Below are 18,077 nucleotides of genomic sequence, written 5' to 3'. Positions count from 1 at the left end.
ATTCTTTGCTTTTCCTTCTGTTTGCTTTATCACTTTAAATATATGATTTCCAAAAATTTCTGGTTTGTTTTCTGTGTGTGACAAAGATAAATTGTTTGTTCATTTGCTTTAAACACAAGTTCTAATATTTGGAGTCTATGCAATCAATCTAGTTACAAGAGAAACTCAGACATAAAATACAGCATATAAACAGAAACAAATCTATTTCAGATGCCACACCTTCTTCTTAAGAATATGATTTGCATGGTAGTGAATGTATTCTTTTCCGTATTTTCTCAGTTAACAAAAAATTACAGAACTGAAAAAATAGCAATGAACTTAGCAATGAATTGGGAGTTAATACATCCTCTTTCAAATCCTTCTTTAAGATCACTTCTTTCATTTCTTTTAGAGATTACCCAACAAATACTAGACATGATGAAGTTCAGAGGAGGTGGGTGAGAACATGTTTTATAGGAACAACTTCTGTGCCCAACATGGCTACAACAACACTGCAAACAACATGATGAAGTCCAACTGGGTATAAATGGTATTTATTTATTTTTAAAAATGTGCATATGTTAATTATATCTCTGCCCCTTAACCTTTGCAAGCAGCTTATCTTCTTAGGAAAAGATTCACAAAAGGCTTTGGTATCTAACTTCCTGGGTCCACAATTTAGGTGTTACTGGCATTCACAAAACTCTCACTCCGTTGTCACCTAATCCCTGAGGTGCCTAAATTTCCACTTTTATAGTCCCCTACTCGCCTAAGTTTCTGCATCTGGCCATGTGCATAGCTACCTCAGTATAGGTGCCCAGGTGTCTATCCCATGCCGAAGCACCAATAGGAGCCTGAAACTAGGTATTGTCCCTACTTGACTTGCAGGGCACAATCAAATAGGCATTTTCAGAAAATGTCTAACCCCATACAAAATAGCCAGCTGGGAGGTGTCACTCATAACCCTTAGCCCAGTGGTTATGGAATTTACCAAGGATGAGGGAGACACCATTTGAATTCCCCCTTCTGCCTGATAGAGAGCAAGGAATTGAACAGGGGATCTTCTACATCTCAGGAGGCTGCCCTAACTGATGGGCTATGGAATATGCCAGTAGGGGTTTCTCTCAATCTCTCCTGTTGAAGCTGTTCCACCATGTATAAGTAACTAAAGATATATTGCGCAAGAGAGAAATCATGAGAATGACTCTATAGCCTCGAGATTACCCTCACCTGAAGAATGGGAGACAAATGTTTAAATTCTTCTTTGCCCTCTTCATGCAAAGGGGGTGACTTCAATCAGGCTCTTACACCTCTCTGCCCAGTTTGCGTGGAGTTAGGTGGGTACTATCACCTTTCTCACAAGCAATGCCTGACGACAGGAGAGGGTTCCTGGCTGCACTAATCAATAAAGCTATGCCAATCTGCAGCAATTCTGGATATGATCCGAAGTGGGTTGGACCAGGGACTGTCATCCTGTGTGTGTAAACAGTGCCCAGCACATTGTGGCTACTAGAGTATTACCACTAATTAATAAAACAATGTCTAGAGACAAAAAAAAAATATTTTGAGGTTCCTGCAAATATTTTTATATCAAGACAAAATGTCTACAATTGTTTGCTCTTTACATATGGAATGACTGATATGGCATTTAATGAACTAGGGTGGCAGTATGGCCTAGAGACATAAACCCAGAACTAGGAATCGGACATTTCTAAGTTCTGATTCTAGCTTGGTCACTGATGTAGCAAAGAATCACTTTTTCTCCAGGCTCACTTTACAGGGATGCATAATTAAGTTAATAAATCCAAAGTGCTCTTAATTAGCAAAGCACTTTATAAATACATACATGCGAAATTACAACGGTTTTTAAATACATATCAATCTGCAGTACTTTTATAACCCCTGTCTTCCAAGTATCTGAGTGCCTTACAGGTTTTAATTTATACATTAGATAATATTTCTTTGTCAGAATACCAGAAATCTGATAAGAAGCAGTAAAAACAAATATTATTCTGTCCTAAACTTTAAGACCAAATAAGTCCCCAGAAGTAATAAGTCCCCAGAAGTAATAATTCATAATGAAACAAGGCTGTGCTACTATAGACATTTTTGTGTTTGAAAAATATATAAAGTAGCATGTACTCCAGTAGCTAGCTAACAAAAATATTCAGCCACAATGATAAAAAAGAATAAATAATTCAGTGTGATCCACAATTAGTCACCAAGTAAAAGAGCATATTATTAAAAAAAATATATAGCACATCAGGTCTTAAAATAAAAATCTCAAAATAAGTAGATGGACAAAATACGCAAGTCTGTTAATATCGATTGAGTTTAAGAAATACCAAGAAATGGGCACAGTGTCATGTTCTAGTCAGCATGTGTAAGAGTTACACAGTCAGGCTCAAAGATGACCAATTCCTCCAATTTTTGAAGATTTGTTTTAATTCATTAATTTTTGTGATAATTCAAATGGTGCTGTAAATATATCCTAAGTTAACAGGAATTGATTAGATGCACTATTTTAAAAATATATTCCGATCCAATAAGAGTTCTCAGAGAAGATGTAAGCAGGGGAATGGTCCCGCTATTGTGGAGAACTTTCCTGGCTTATACACTACCCTTGTGAAGTGGGCTAGCGAAAGGATCGGAGTCCTCGCTCGCACTTCCTTTGCCCAGAGGCCTCCTGACCGAAGGGCTCCCCTTCCACTCTCCTGTGTGGCAGAGTCCTCATAACCCCAACAAGCCTGAGCCCAGGATTCCGGGGGGGCTTGACCCCCAACGTTGTCCTGGTCACTTAGGGCAGGGGCTAGGGTGTCCCCACTCTGGGGTACTCTCTCTGCACTGGATGCTTCCCTGACCCACTGATCATTACATACAGTTCATAGCAAATGCAATTTTTTAAACAGCAATTAATTTTTAAAAAATAAGGAAAAATGGGAAAGGTTAAAGGAAAACATATAACCCCGCTCTGTGGCACGGGGAGGTCGCAAAGAGTGTCTCTGGAATGTAAGGGCAGTTCAGTGGGTTCCTCACAAGTCCCAGGTCTCCTTCTCAGGCCCTGGCTGTGCTGCAGAGATTCTGCAGGTCGGACACTTGCTCTGGCAGTGGCCATACGCTCTCAGGCTCTAGGTGGCAGGACCCCTCGCTCTCCCCAGCTGCTCACCACACTCAGCTCAGGAGTGCTCCAGCTCCAGCTCCTGCTCCACTCTGCCTCAGCATGGCTGCTTCTGCTGCTCAGCCTCCAGCTCCCTGGGCTGCTTCTCTGGCCCCTCTAGCTCTGGTTGCTGCAGCTCTGCTCCCAGCACAGGTCTGCTCTGCAGGTTGCTTCTGTGACTCTGTTCCCTGCACTGACCTGCTTCATGGGCTGCTTTTCTGGCCCCTCTGGATCTGGCACAGCTCTGCTCCCCAGCTCAGCTTGGGCCCTTCCTTTCTCCTTAGCTCGGCCCCACTCTGTCTAACCCAGGCAATTCCAGCTCACACGGAGGACAGGACCCCCTTTGTTGGGTCGCCCTCAAATTTATATAAGTATGATATAATTATAATTATGTAGTAGTAGAAATAAAGATAGACAAAAGAGTATATAGGTATTGTAAAAGGGTATGAACATCAGTTCCATGCTGTTGAATTTCACTCTGTAACAAATGCAAGGCCAAAGTGCTAATTATTTCAGGCTGGTACAGGATAGAATGTCTGTGCTGGAAAGTGATAAGAACTTTGAGAAAACAATGCTTTTCTTTAAAACAACACCCTGATGCTCTTCTCCTGCCCCTTGTCATTCCTATGTAAATCTTGATATCCAAAGAGGGAAAAATAGATAGTGGGATAAAACTTGTTAAATGAATTAAGAGTCATTGATTGTGTTGTTAAGTAAAAGAATGAATGATAAGTGCATGGAATTGAGAGCCTGAAGCAGGGAAATAATTGGTTAGTAAATGGTGCCAGCCTAATCCTAATAATTTCAACCTTGGTATCAATAGGCCGAAGAATATGCAAAGTGGAGATAACTGGATGACCCCCGGAGGGCGAACTGGAATCCACCCAAAATGCATCAAGGAAGAAGAAGAAGATAACGCCTAGCCATCATGGAGCCGTCATGGATGTACCACCTGCTGATTGAGCTGATTGATGGTTATCTCAATTGTTAATTCAGCATGATGAAGCAACTTCTGTAGACTTGTACTGAACCAGAGACCTATAAAAATTGGGTCCAGGTACTGTGTTCTTTGAGTCTGGTTCTACAACCACCCTTCAGGAGCATCGGATGCGCACCGGACAACGACTCGGCTCCACTCTCGTGTCCAGGCCACCTGGCCAGTGACTTGGCATGAACAACCTTTTGCCAGAACCTCTGTGAATGTCTGTGTGTGTGAATGGATTTATATAGAAATTGCATATAGTAATATTTTGTTGTATTTACAATAAACGTGGCATTTTGCCTTGTCCCTCTTACAAGATCCTGTTGGTATCATTTTTATTAGTGTAACACCCTGGCCTCCTGACTCCCTGATTAGCCTGCCCACCCTGTCATTCAGGCTGACCTGGAGCATTGGCCTCTCCCCACTGATTCCTGGGGACTGTCAGTCTCAGGGTCATGATTTCCCCATGGACCCTTCCCCCTTATTTTTTTTTTTTGGTACTGGGAGCTAGCCAACCAAAACACCCCCACTGAGTTTTAGCAAGGGGGCAATAGTCCCCTTACACAGAGACGCACTGGGGATGCTAGAGATGTTGACCAGTCCTCTATAGCAGTTGATTTGCCCTTTTTGTAAATTTTTGATGGAGCTACTGTTTTTGGGGCAGGGGGAGTTGTTGTTTTTTTCTCATTTAAGATTTTTCTTTTAATACTGAACAAGGAAATTGATTAGAATAAGACAAACAGTACTCACCCTCAATACTACTCTCTTTTTTTCCTGTTTGCTTCACTGTAGAGCATATGCCTCAATTGTTCTGCCTGGCCTCCTGATGCTGATTTAAAGAAATAGTACACATATCCTCATTATCTCCAATGGCCCAAGAAACAGAGGCAGCAGTCCCAAAAGCCATAGGTAGCTTAAAATGTCCCATATTTGTTTTACTTATAACAAATATAAAGAATATAGAAATATATAAATAATATTCAGGAGGGCTAAGACATGAAATATCAAATAAAACAGGTTTTCAGGCTAACCCCATTGTTTTTGTCATTTGATACTTTGTTAACCTAGGAGCACATTTTAAAGTATATCGGAAGCAGGAAGCCTAATCAACCAGTGGGGCCACTGAACAAATGAGATGCTAAAGGAGCACTCAAAGATAAGTCCATTGCAGAGAAATTAAATGAATTCTTTGCATCCATCTTCACGGCTGAGGACGTGAGGGAGATTCCCAAACTTAAGCCATTCTTTTTAGGTGACAGATCTGAGGAACTGTCCCAGATTGAGGTGTCATTAGAGGAAGTTTTTGAACAAATTGATAAACTAAACAGTAAATAAGTCACCAGGACCAGATGACATTCACCCAAGAGTTCTGAAGGAACTCCAGTGTGAAATTGCTGAACTACTAACTGTGGTATGTAACTTATCACTTAAATCAGTTTCTGTACCAGATGAATGGAGGACAGCTAATGTGATGCTAACTTTCAAAAAAGGCCCCAGAGGTGATTTTGGCAATTGTAGGCTAGTAAGCCTAACTTCAGTACCAGGCAAACTAGTTGAAACTATAGTAAAGAACACAATTGTCAAACACATAGATGTATATGATTTGTTGAGGAAGAGTCAACATGTTTTTTGTAAAGGGAAATCATGCCTCACTAATCTACTAGAATTCTTTGAGGGGGTCAACAAGCATGTGGACTAGGGTGATCCAGTGGATATAGTATACTTAGGTTTTCAGAAAGCCTTTGACAAGACCCCTCACTAAAGGCTCTAAGCAAAGTAAGCTGTCATGTGATAAGAGGGAAGGTCCTCTCATGGATCAGTGACTGGTTAAAACATAGGAAACAAAGTGTAAAAGTAAATGATTAGTTTTCAGAATGGAGAGAGGTAAATAGTGGTATCCCCCAGGGGTCTGTATGAGGAGCAGTACTATTCAATATATTCATAAACAATCTGGATAAAGGGATAAACACTGAGGTGGAAAAAATCGCAGATGACACAAAAAACTACTCAAGGTAGTTAAGTCCAAAGCAGACAGCGAAGATTTACAAAGGGATCTCACAAAACTGTGTGACTGGGCAACAAAATGGCAGGTGAAATTCAATGCACAATTATGCACATTGGAAAACATAATGCCAACTATACATATATAAAATGATGGGGTCTAAATTCTCTGTTACCACTCAAGAAAGAGGTCTTGGAGTCATTGTGGATAGTTCTCTGAAAACATCCATTCAAGGTGCAGCAGTAGTTCAAAAAGCTAACAGAATGTTGGGAATCATTAAGAAAGTGATAGATAATAAGACAGAAAATATATTGCCGCTATATAAATCCATGGTATGCCCACATCTTGAACAGTCCATGCAGATGTGGTCGCCCAGTCTCAAAAAAAGATATATTGGAATTGAAAAAGGTACAGAAAACAGCAAAACATGATTAAGGGCCTGGAACAGCTTCCATATGAGAGATGAATAAGACTGGGACTTTTCAGCTTGGAAAAGAGACGACTAAGGGAGGATATGATAGAGGTCCATAAAATCATGACAGGTGTGGAGAAAGTAAATAAGGAAGTGTTATTTACTTCCTCTCATAACTCAAGAACTAGGGGCCACTCAATGAAATTAATAGGCAGCAGGTTTAAAACAAACAAAAGGAAATATTTTTTCACACAAAACAGTCAACCTGTGGAACACCTTGCCAGAAACATCTTGCCAGAGGATGTTGTGAAGGCCAAGACTATAAGAGGGTTCAAAAAAGAACTAGATAAATTCATGGAGTATAGGTCCATCAGTAGATATTAGTCAGGATGGGTAAGGTTCCCTAGCCTCTGTTTGCCAGAAGCTCAGAATGGACAACAGGGGATGGATCATTTGGTGGTTACCTGTTCTGTTCATTCCCTCTGAAGCACCTGACATTGCCATTGTCGGAAGAAAGGATTCTGGGCTAGATGAACATTTGGTCTGACCCTGTATGGCCATTCTTATGAGCTAGCTTCTTTATTTTAAGGGGAGTATTGCTCAGGAAAGGAAACCTTTGCAAGGATCCACCACATGCCCTTGCACAGTCTGCACAAGTGCTGTTTGCAGCATCAGTCACTGTGAGCTCCTGCCCCAAGCAAGGAAGTCTCCAAAAGGGACAGGGCTGGTGGACTTGGTGAAGCAGTTTGCTCCATCTAGTAGAATGAGTGATGTGTATCCCTCGTTTCATACACTCTGTAGCCCTGCCTTCCTGGTTCTCCGTAGGCCTATGTGCAAAAGGCACTGTCTAGCTCTTAGTGTTTGCCATACCTGTCTAAACTGAAAGAAGTGATGATTGTATCATTTGCATAAATGGTTAAGGAGACTAATCCTTTTATACCCAGATCTTTAAGTAAAGAGAACTGATGAAGGATTGAAATATTTTTTGTTGTAGCTGGTTGTATATTTACTGATTGATTTAATCATTTGTATTATATTTCCGTGATTATCCTTTAATATTAGTGTTTTGGAACAATTTCTGAATCATGGGGCCTAAATGTGCCTATAGATGCATATATGCAAAGACTACTGAGTAGGACTGCTGCCTGGACAGTTTTTGTACTGCCCTGCCACTTAAAAGATTTAATGGGCTGAGTACGTTTTCACTTAGGACACTTTAGAGATCTCCACAGTTCATACGCCCTTGGCCCAGACTATAGCTCCACGGTAGCATACGATCAAATAACATAAAATACATTTTTTTGTGTAAAATCATTCTCTAAATCATCCTATTAGTAATTAGCTATAGTCGGCACTAGGACCCTTTCTCTTGCTCGTGGGAGTGGTAGCCAGTAGACAGTTTTTCTGTGTCTCAGAGAAGGCAACCCCTACTAATAGGCCAGGGAATTGTGTGCACAGAGTGGCTACAAGATGTGGCCTATTTGTGTTGAGGAATGACCACAACATGATGAACTCTGGTATAGAGATACAATTAGATTATCTAGAAAGCTGTAGAAAAGATTTAGTCCTTGAAGCAGTTGCCTGTTTCTTGCGGTTTCATCTTAGGGCATGTCTTCACTGGCAATGTTAAAACGCTGCCGCGGCAGCACTTTAACGTGGCTTGTGTAGTCGCAGCGCAGTGCTGGGAGAAAGCTCTCCCAGCGCTCTAAAAACCCACCTCCACAAGGGGTGTAGCTACACTGTACAAATAGGTACAATGTCTACAGTTTTCAGCTTGGAAAAGAGACGACTAAGGGAGGATATGATAGAGGTCCATAAAATCATGACAGATGTGGAGAAAGTAAATAAGAAAGTGTTATTTACTCCCTCTCATAACTCAAGAACTGGGGGCCACTCAATGAAATTAATAGGCAGCAGGTTTAAAACAAACAAAAGGAAATATTTTACTTTACAATGCTGAAACTTGCAATGCTCAGGGGGGTGTTTTTTTACACCCCTGAGCAAGAAAGTTGCAGCGCTGTAAAGTGCCAATGTAGACAAGCCCTTAGTGAGGTTTCAAAGTAGTACAACAATGTGGATTAAAAAGCAGAGCACCAGGGAAGAGAATCTGTAGGGTTATTTAAGATTCAGAAGAAAGAATTAGAGGTAATAGACTTAAAAACTGGTTAAGTATGAGCTTGAAAAAAATCATTTGTATGGAAGATGAACTATTAGATAAATACAGCTGGGAGTTTAAACAAGGTGTGAAGTCTACTGAGGAACAGATAGCAGGTATAATTAGCAACAATACTTCACATTACTTTAGAAACAAGACCCTGGGAAGTGCTTTGAAAAAGAAGAAATTAAATCTCTTATGGTTCCCAGGTGGTGTGAAGAGGAGGACACTAATTTGTTATAAACATGTTTAAACTATGGGTTCAGAAGCAGAGATAAAAGAAAGAGCCAAACAAACAAACAAAACGCTACACTGCTGTCAAGGTTCCTTCCCCACTCTGAACTCTAGGATACAGATGTGGGGACCTGCATGAAAACCTCCTAAGATTACTTTTACCAGCTTAGGTTAAAACTTCCCCAAGGTACAAATTAATTTTACCCTTTGCCCTTGGAATTTCCACTGCCACCACCAAACTTTAACTAGGTTTACTGGGAAACGTAGTCTGGACACGTCTTTCCCCCCAAAATCCTCCCAACCCTTGCACCCCACTTCCTGGGGAAGGTTTGGTAAAAATCCTCACCAATTTGCATAGGTGACCACAGACCCAAACCCTTGGATCTGAGAACAATGAAAAAGCATTCAGTTTTCTTACAAGAAGACTTTTAATAGAAGTAAAGGAATCACCTCTGTAAAATCAGGATGGTAGATACCTTACAGGGTAATTAGATTCAAAACATAGAGAATCCCTCTAGGCAAAACCTTAGGTTACAAAAAAGACACACAGACAGGAATAGTCATTCTATTCAGCACAGTTCTTTTCTCAACCATTTAAAGAAATCATAATCTAACACATACCTAGCTAGATTACTTACTAAAAGTTCTAAGACTCCATTCCTGTTCTGTCCCCGGCAAAAGCAGCATACAGACAGACACAGACCCTTTGTTTCTCTCCCTCCTCCCAGCTTTTGAAAGTATCTTGTCTCCTCATTGGTCATTTTGGTCAGGTGCCAGCGAGGTTACCTTTACCTTCTTAACCCTTTACAAGTGAGAGGATTTTTTCTCTGGCCAGGAGGGATTTTAAAGGGTTTACCTTTCCGTTTATATTTATGACAACTGCTTAATGTGATAACGTTGTATGTTATGATTACTTATTATTGAATTCAGAGGCCCCAGTCAAGATCAAGGCCCCCTTGTGCTTTGGTGTGGTACAAGTATACAGATAGAGAGGGTTCCAGTCTTAAAGACTTTACAATCTAAGTAGATAAGCAACAGACAAAGAATTTGGGAGAGGAACAATTCACATATATATTTACTTTTTTTTTTTGTAATTGCATAAATAAATATCTTTCCCTGCCTGCCCCACAGCTTATGTCATGTGAATCTATATCCAATTTTATACAGGAGATAAGACAAGATTATCACAATGTCCTCTTTTGAATATATAAGCTATGAATAATGTATGAATCTTTATGTTTACCAATTTCTTTTAAACATTGAAGAAAAGTCTTCAGAAGGTATTTGAAGTAGAAGAGAGTCATAAGACTAATAGGTCAGTTAAGTAAGGTGTCCCATGTGTAAGGAAGCATAGAAGAAAGCACAAATTATATATACATATAGAGAGAGAGAGAGAAAGAGAGAGAGGGAGAGGACAAATAGGGAGTTGAGCCTGGCATCATTGGCAGAGTGGGGAAGGTGGGGATGGATGGCAATGTGATAAGAAACAAGAGTGGATGAGTAGGGAGGGGAAGAATTGGGAAGTGGCTTGAAGATGAGGACAAGAAGATTGAACTAGATAGAATGAAAGGGGGAATTTCCTTAATCTAACATAAAACTTATTTAGGCTGAAAGTACATAATAATAAAAATATGTAGCTATTCTATTGGACTTTTCATCAGTAGAGCTCAAAGAACTTTACAAAGGAAGTACAAAAGAACTTTACAAAAGAATGATTATCCCTAGTTTACCAATGGGGAAACTGAGGCACAGAGTGATTAAGTGATTTGGCAAATGCCACTCAGCAGGCCTTTGAGTCTAGCTCAGAGCTCTATCCATTACTATATATGGAAAAAAATATAACAGGGCATGACTCCTACTTTGCTGAAACAATCTCAAATCAGTTACAATATCTCAGTTAAGACAGTCGGATGACACTCTCGACTAAATATAGAAGCTGCATTCTTATTTTAGCAAGCTAAAAGTATATTAAAGTAATCTCTACTTTTATGATTCTTTCCCCTAAACATTGTTTTTAAATGCATCACCATCAAAAAATTGGTTTGCCCTACAATTGTACTTTCCTTTTTTCACAAAGTATAATTTTACAAGATAGTGTCAGAGACCTTGGAGATCCTACAAATATCAGTACATTTCACCAGGCTTTTTTTTTTCCTTTTAAGAAACAAAGGAAACGTAATATTGTTGAGAGTCAACCAAATTTTGTTTAATTGCACACACAAGCACTTTGATCTTTGGAGAAATGGTGTTGTTGATTGTGGTGCAATTCTTCTTAGCAGTCTTTTCCATACCTAAGTAAAAAGCCTGATGGTGAAGTTCTGACCCCAATGGGAATTTTTTCCATTGGTTTCAGTGGGACTGGATTCAAGTCTCTATGATTGGATCATTTCTTAGATGCACTGATCTTGCCGTCAGAATGTACCCATGAAAGCAACACAAATAGTCCCCTGGTGTCAAAAACGTGACTGGTTAAAATGTTTCTCTGGTTTCCCACCCAAACACTGAGGCCTCTGTGGCTTTGCTGTGACAATTTTGTATGTCCATATATATAGTACATAGGGCATAAGAATAGCCATAATGGCTCAGACCAAAGGTCCATCTAGCCCAATACCCTGTTTTCCGACAGTGGTCAATTCCAGGTGCTTCAGAGGGAATGAACAGAACATGTAATCGTCAAGGGACCCATACCCTGTCTCCCATTCAAAGCATGTGGCAAACAGAGGATAAGGATACTTCAGAGCATGGTTTTGCATCATTGCCCATCCTGGCTAATAGCCATATATGGACCTATCATCCATGAATGGACCTTACTGAATGGGGGAGTCAACATAGTGACAGATGATGTGGAAAAAGCTGAAGTACTCAATGCTTTTTTTGCTTCGCTCTTCACTGATAAAGTCAGCTCACAGACTGCTGCACTGGGCAACACAGTATGGGGAAGAGGTAAGCAGCCCTCAGTGGTGAAAGAACAGGTTAAGGACTATTTAGAAAAGTTGGATGTGCACAAGTCCATAGGTCCAGATCTAATGCATCCAAGGGTGCTGAGGAAGTTGGATGATGTGATTGCAGAGCCATTGGCCATTAGCTTTGAAAATTCATGGCAATTAGGGGAAGTCCTGGATGACTGGAAAAAGGCAAATATAATGCCCTTATTTTAAAAAGGGAAGAAAGAGAACCCGGGGAACTACAGACTGGTGAGCTTCACTTCAGTCACCGGCAAAATCATGGAGCAGGTCCTCAAGGAAACCATTTTGAAGCATTTGGAGGAGAGGAAGGTGATCAGGAACAGTCAACATGGATTTACCAAGGGAACGTCATGCCTGACCAAACTGATTGCCTTGTATGATGAGATAACTGGCTCTGTGGATTTGGGAAAAGTGGTGGATGTGATATATCTTGACTTTAGCAAAGCTTTTGATATAGTCTCCCACAGTATTCCTGCCAGCAAGTTAAAAAAGTATGGATTGGATGGATGGACTATAAGGTGGATAGAAAGCTGGCTAGATTATCAGGCTCAATGAATAATGATCAATGGCTCGATGTCTAGTTGGCAGCCAGTATCAAGTGGAGTGCCCCAGGAGTCAGTCCTGTGCCCGGTTTTGTTCAACATCTTTATCAATGATCTGGATGATGGGATTAATTACATCCTCAGCAAGTTTGTAGATGACATTAAGCTGGGGGGAGAGGTAGATATGCTGGAGGGTGGGGATAGGATCCAGAGTGACCGAGAAAAATTGGAGGATTGGGCCAAAAGAAATCTGAGGTTGTTCAACAAGAACAAGTGCAGATTCCTGCACTTAGGAAGGAAGAATCCCATGCACTGCTACAGGCTAGGGACTGACTGGCTAAGCAGCAGTTCTGCAGAAAAGGACCTGGGGATTAAGTGGATGAGAAGCTGGATATGAGTCAGCAGTGTGCCCTCATTGCCAAGAAGGCCAATGGCATATTGGGCTGTATTAGTAGGAGCACTGCCAGCAGATCGAGGGTATTGATTATTCCCCTCTATTCGGCACTGGTGACGCCACAACTGGAGTATTGCATCTAGTTCTGGTCCCCACACTACAGTAGGGATGTGGACAAATTGGAGAGAGTCCAGCGGATGGCAATAAAAATTATTAGGGGTTGGGGCACATGATTTATGAGGAGAGGATGAGGGATCTGGGCTTATTTGGTCCGCAGAAGAGAAGGGGGGGGGGCAGAATTTGATAGCAGCCTTCAACTACCTGAAGGGGGTTCCAAAGAGGATGGAGCTAGGCTGTTCTGATTCGTGGCAGATGACAGAACAAGAAGCAATGGTCTCAAGTTGAAGTGGAGGAGCTCTAGGTTGGATATTAGGAAACACTATTTCACTAGGAGGGTGGTGAAGCACTGGAATGGGTTGCCTAGGGAGGTGGTGGAATCTTTATCCTTAGAGGTTTTTAAGGTCCGGCTGGGATGATTTAGTTGGTGTTGGTACTTCTTTGAGCATGGGATTAGACTAGATGACCTCCTGAGGTCTCTTCCCATCCTAATCTTCTATGATTCTATGATCCTCCATGATACATTTTATATAAATATCCCAGTGCTAATGTACTAATTATTTCATAAGAATCATGTGTGAAGATACTACTGGGAGAAGATACTAGTGTGAGAAGGCAAAATGCAGAGGTGCCATCTGATGATTCCTTTACAATTGGACTTTGGTGAATAAAGATGGAGGTGGCATTACTCCCAGAGGCAGCTTCACTGCAACCCTATCCTTATTTTCTCATAAAATGAAAACATTTAATGATTTAACAAAATTGTGATTTTAATTAAAGCTAATTAAAATGTGAGTGTTAAAGTGTCATTTAGATTCATGGGTGAATGTAAAAAAAATTGCCTTTTAAATGTCATTTACAGTCTAATGGTGACAAGGGTATTCATATGCTATTTTCCTTGCAATGATCCCTGGGGACAAACTACTTGGCCTTCAGCTTCATCGTTTATCTACCTGGGAACGGAATCATTGCTTAGTTAAAAAGGCACAAAGGTTAATATTATTCTTTAATCATATCACTGATGTGTCAGATCCTGTTACATTATATCCAGTATGGCATCACGAAACATACGTTACATATCTTCAGCTGGCAATTTCTTTTATGATGCCTGGCAGCTTAGAAATCCAATAACATTCTCCCCTTGATGATGCAGATGTCATCCCTTTGCAATACATTCTTGTCAACAAAACACTCAGTCCCTTAGACATGTACATTTTTTTTTTCAAATCTGCTTTGATTAGGTAGCAAAAACAGAGTTCAGATAAGGTTTCTAAATGCTGCTTTCAGTCTGCAGAAGACTTTTGGTACCCATTTAATAAAGTTGTACAGATAAGAACAGGACATACTAATTAGAAAACGGCTCTTTGGAAAAGCAACAATTTTGACGAAGACACAATATTGCTCAGAACATCATATTACAAGAGTTAACCTTTTGGGGTCAAAATCCATTACCCCGTTCTCAAACTGACAGTCAACTTTCACTCTAAGGGACCATTACATTCATGGATATTTGAAAAAAAGGTAAGTGTTAGACTAGCTAAAGGAAGATAAGAATATTTTTCCCCATGAAACTTGGAATCCCTAATCAACCAACAAAAGTTATGGGGCAAATATTACTATGTAGGCACTGGCTGGTGCAAGAGCAATAAAGAGCAATGGTTCTCTGTAAATGATAGTCAAAGAGGTACTATACAATTCTGGGTAAAAAATTTCCATCTGAAACATTTTTTTCTTGGAAAATACAGATTCAGATCAAATGAAACATTTTGCAAATTCATGCAGAATTTGCCTAATTATATGGGTAAAAAATTTTGTTTTGAAATATTTAAAATTTGAAAAAAGAAAAGGAGTACTTATGCTCTAATAAATTTATTTGAGCATAAGCTTTCATGAGCTACAGCTCACTTCATCGGATGCATCCGATGAAGCGAGCGGTAGCTCACAAAAGCTTATGCTCAAATAAATTTGTTAGTCTCTAAGGTGCCACAAGTACTCCTTTTCTTTTTGCGGATATAGACTAACACGGCTGCTACTCTGAAACATAAAATTTGAAATGTTTCATTTCAACATGTTCTAAATAAAATATTTTGATTTGAAACAAGTTCAATTTTAGTTCAAAAAGATTTTTAAAACATAAACAAAATATTTTATTTTGTGTGAAACAAAGTGTTTTGTTTGACCCAAAAAGATTTTTTGACAAATTTTTGGTTTATCGAATATAGAAAAAAAAATTTGGGTGAACCCAAAACAAAATGTTTCCCCCCCCAGTTTTTCAGAATACCCAGTGAACTGAAAACTCAATTATTCACACATCTCTACTAGCACTATCCCTCTCCATTTTCTCGTACACCAGAAGAGAGATTTAGTGTAATCTTACATATACTTGTGTTGAATTATTTCTTCAACTGAAGCAATAGTCTCCCCTTACTGACTGCCATCATTTTGGGTTTGTACTTTGAAAAATCCTTAGGGTGGGATTTCAAAAGAACCTAATTGACTTAACATATAAGTTATTTATAGTATTTTTGTAACCTTTTTGGTCCTAGGATATGAGAGAAACAAGGTGGGTGAGGTAATAAAACCTGTTGAAAATCAGTTAGACATTCCTGGAAAACGCACCCTTATTGCTTATGGTCCTGTGTTTAAAAGACATTTCACACTGCACATTACTGTCTGCAGAGAGGAAGGATGAGCTGGCTCTTGGGAAGGAATGAGAAAGCTAGAGGCTCAAGTCAAGCTGATGATTAAAATGCTGACTCACTGAAACTCTTTCCACCCTTTGTGGTACATGATCATCTTCGATGACACTTAACCCTTATGAGACAGTGGAAAATATTCACATTTTTCTGCTTCTTCAAGCAGTTAACATCATTTATAAGTATAGTGGCTGCTCTAGGCCACCATAATTTGCTTAAAGAAAAGGAGTACCTGTAGCTCACGAAAGCTTATGCTCAAATAAATTGGTTAGTCTCTAAGGTGCCACAAGTACTCCTTTTCTTTTTGCGAATACAGACTAACACGGCTGTTACTCTGAAACCTGTCATAATTTGCTTGTCTTCCTAGGTTTTTTCTTTTTCTTTTCTAGAGTTAATTGGTACAGAAAGCATTGAAACATTCTCATTTTTTTTTAAAAAAATATTTTTAATATCTAAAAAGGTATCTGAGTTATTAGCATTAATCCTAGCATTGGACTCTCTTATTTAGTATGACATTTAATTATTTTTAGTTCCCATTATTTTTTCCTCAAAACCTTAAAATCTGATAATACTAAAATTCCTTTATTAATGTAGATGAAAAAGCTATCTGAAGGGGTTTGGCTAGCATTTCTGGGTATGGTTCATTCTCATACTACCTGGCACTGAAAAAGAAAACCCTGGCATTGGGTTGGTACTACCTATTCCATTGAAGATAGTATTGTATCCTATGTTTAAAAGCCACCTCAGTAACTCCCTAGGTACCAAGTAAGAGTGGAGGGATTATTTTACTTTGTCTGTATACCACACCTATAAGATCCTGGATCAACCTTTAATAGTAATTTTTTTCGAGCAAAAGTCTACTCCTATCCCATTATTAGACTCTATGAGACTCTAGTTAATATTTTCCCCATGGTTTTACACGCCTAATTGCATAAATGTCCTCTGCCTCACTTCTATTTTTTAACTCCTTACGTTGCATTTTGTTGCCTTTAGTTTTGAAATTTCAGGTTACACTTTTATCTTAAGTAGAAATCAGTCATTCAGAACCTTGTTGAAAGTGTTTCTCTAAATCTGTTACCCAGGGTTTCAGAACCCAAAGCACTGGTAACTTAACTCTTTTTTTCCAGGTGGTGTCAGGAATAATAAAAAGAGACACAGCTCTTCCATTTGACATAGGATTAATTCAGATCAGAGTGCTTTTACCTAAAATGACTCTTTATAAGGTCTTAAGCACGCGTGCGTGCACCCCTCGCGCCCCCCCCACAACAAAGTAGGTTCTGAGCATCCTAAACCTTTATATTTAACAAAGGCTGCTGATTTTGAGGAATCAGCAGCCAACCTTCCAGGCACTCTCCTTCCATCCAACACAGGAGCAAAATACTAACATAACCCATTATCATGTTTTCCTTCTAACTGAACTGAAGATTAAACTGCCTTCTCCTCCCTTAAACTTAATTCTAACTATGGCTTTCTTCTGCAGCAAGAATGACAGACAAGTAACTAAAGGAAGAAATAAAGGAAAACATTGAGGCATCCATATTTTCCCTCCATTTCTTAAATATAACTACATAACTTAACTTTGAAATATATTTCTCTGAGGTTAAATCCACTCTACATGCATAGGACTAGAGTAACTCATCTCTCTGTGGTTGGAGAATAAAGGGATTTCAGATGTGCAGTTCTCCCTTCCAAACCAAACCCAATGAACAGGGCTGATGGGTAGCTTCCTTGCAGCTGTTGTCCAGGCATCTAGGCACCCCATTTGTTTGGGTTACAGAGATGTTGGAATCACTGACTTTCCCCTCAACCCCCATCATCATCTTCTGAACTACCCTATACTGGCTTGTCATGAAGATTTTTTTCCCATGGCATTTACTGGGCTACCCAGGCACCCCTAAATGGCCACTGTTCAACAATTCCAGGGTTTAAAAACAAGCATAAGAATAATAGAATCATAGAATATTCGGGTTGGAAGAGACCTCATGAGGCCATCTACTCCAATGCCCTACTCAAAGCAGGACCAACACTAACTAAATCATCCCAGCCAGGGCTTTGTCAAGCCGGGCTTTAAAAACCTCTAAGAATGGAGATTCCACCACCTCCCTAGGTAACCCATTCCAGTGCTTCACTACCCTCCTAGTGGAATAGTGTTTCCTAATATCCAACCTAGACTTCCTCCACTGCAACTGACATGCTGAAGTGTCATGCTGAAACATGGGGTGTAAGAGGCACATGACAAGGGAGGGGTCAGCTGTTTCCTTGGCACGGTTCAACCCACACGTGCCCTGCCATCTCTGAACACTTAGAACCTGTAAGAGTTCTTCACTTTGCGGAATGGGAGAATTAGAGGAGAATCTGGAGTGAAGTCCGTCATTTATTCCCACCAAACTCCGAGGGATATGTATATTCACTCCTGAGTGGGGGCAGGAAAAGGGATAGTT

Source organism: Natator depressus, chromosome 1 (genome assembly GCF_965152275.1).
Source record: "Natator depressus isolate rNatDep1 chromosome 1, rNatDep2.hap1, whole genome shotgun sequence".
Taxonomy (NCBI): Eukaryota; Metazoa; Chordata; order Testudines; family Cheloniidae; genus Natator; species Natator depressus.
Note: the sequence above shows the minus strand (reverse complement) of the source record.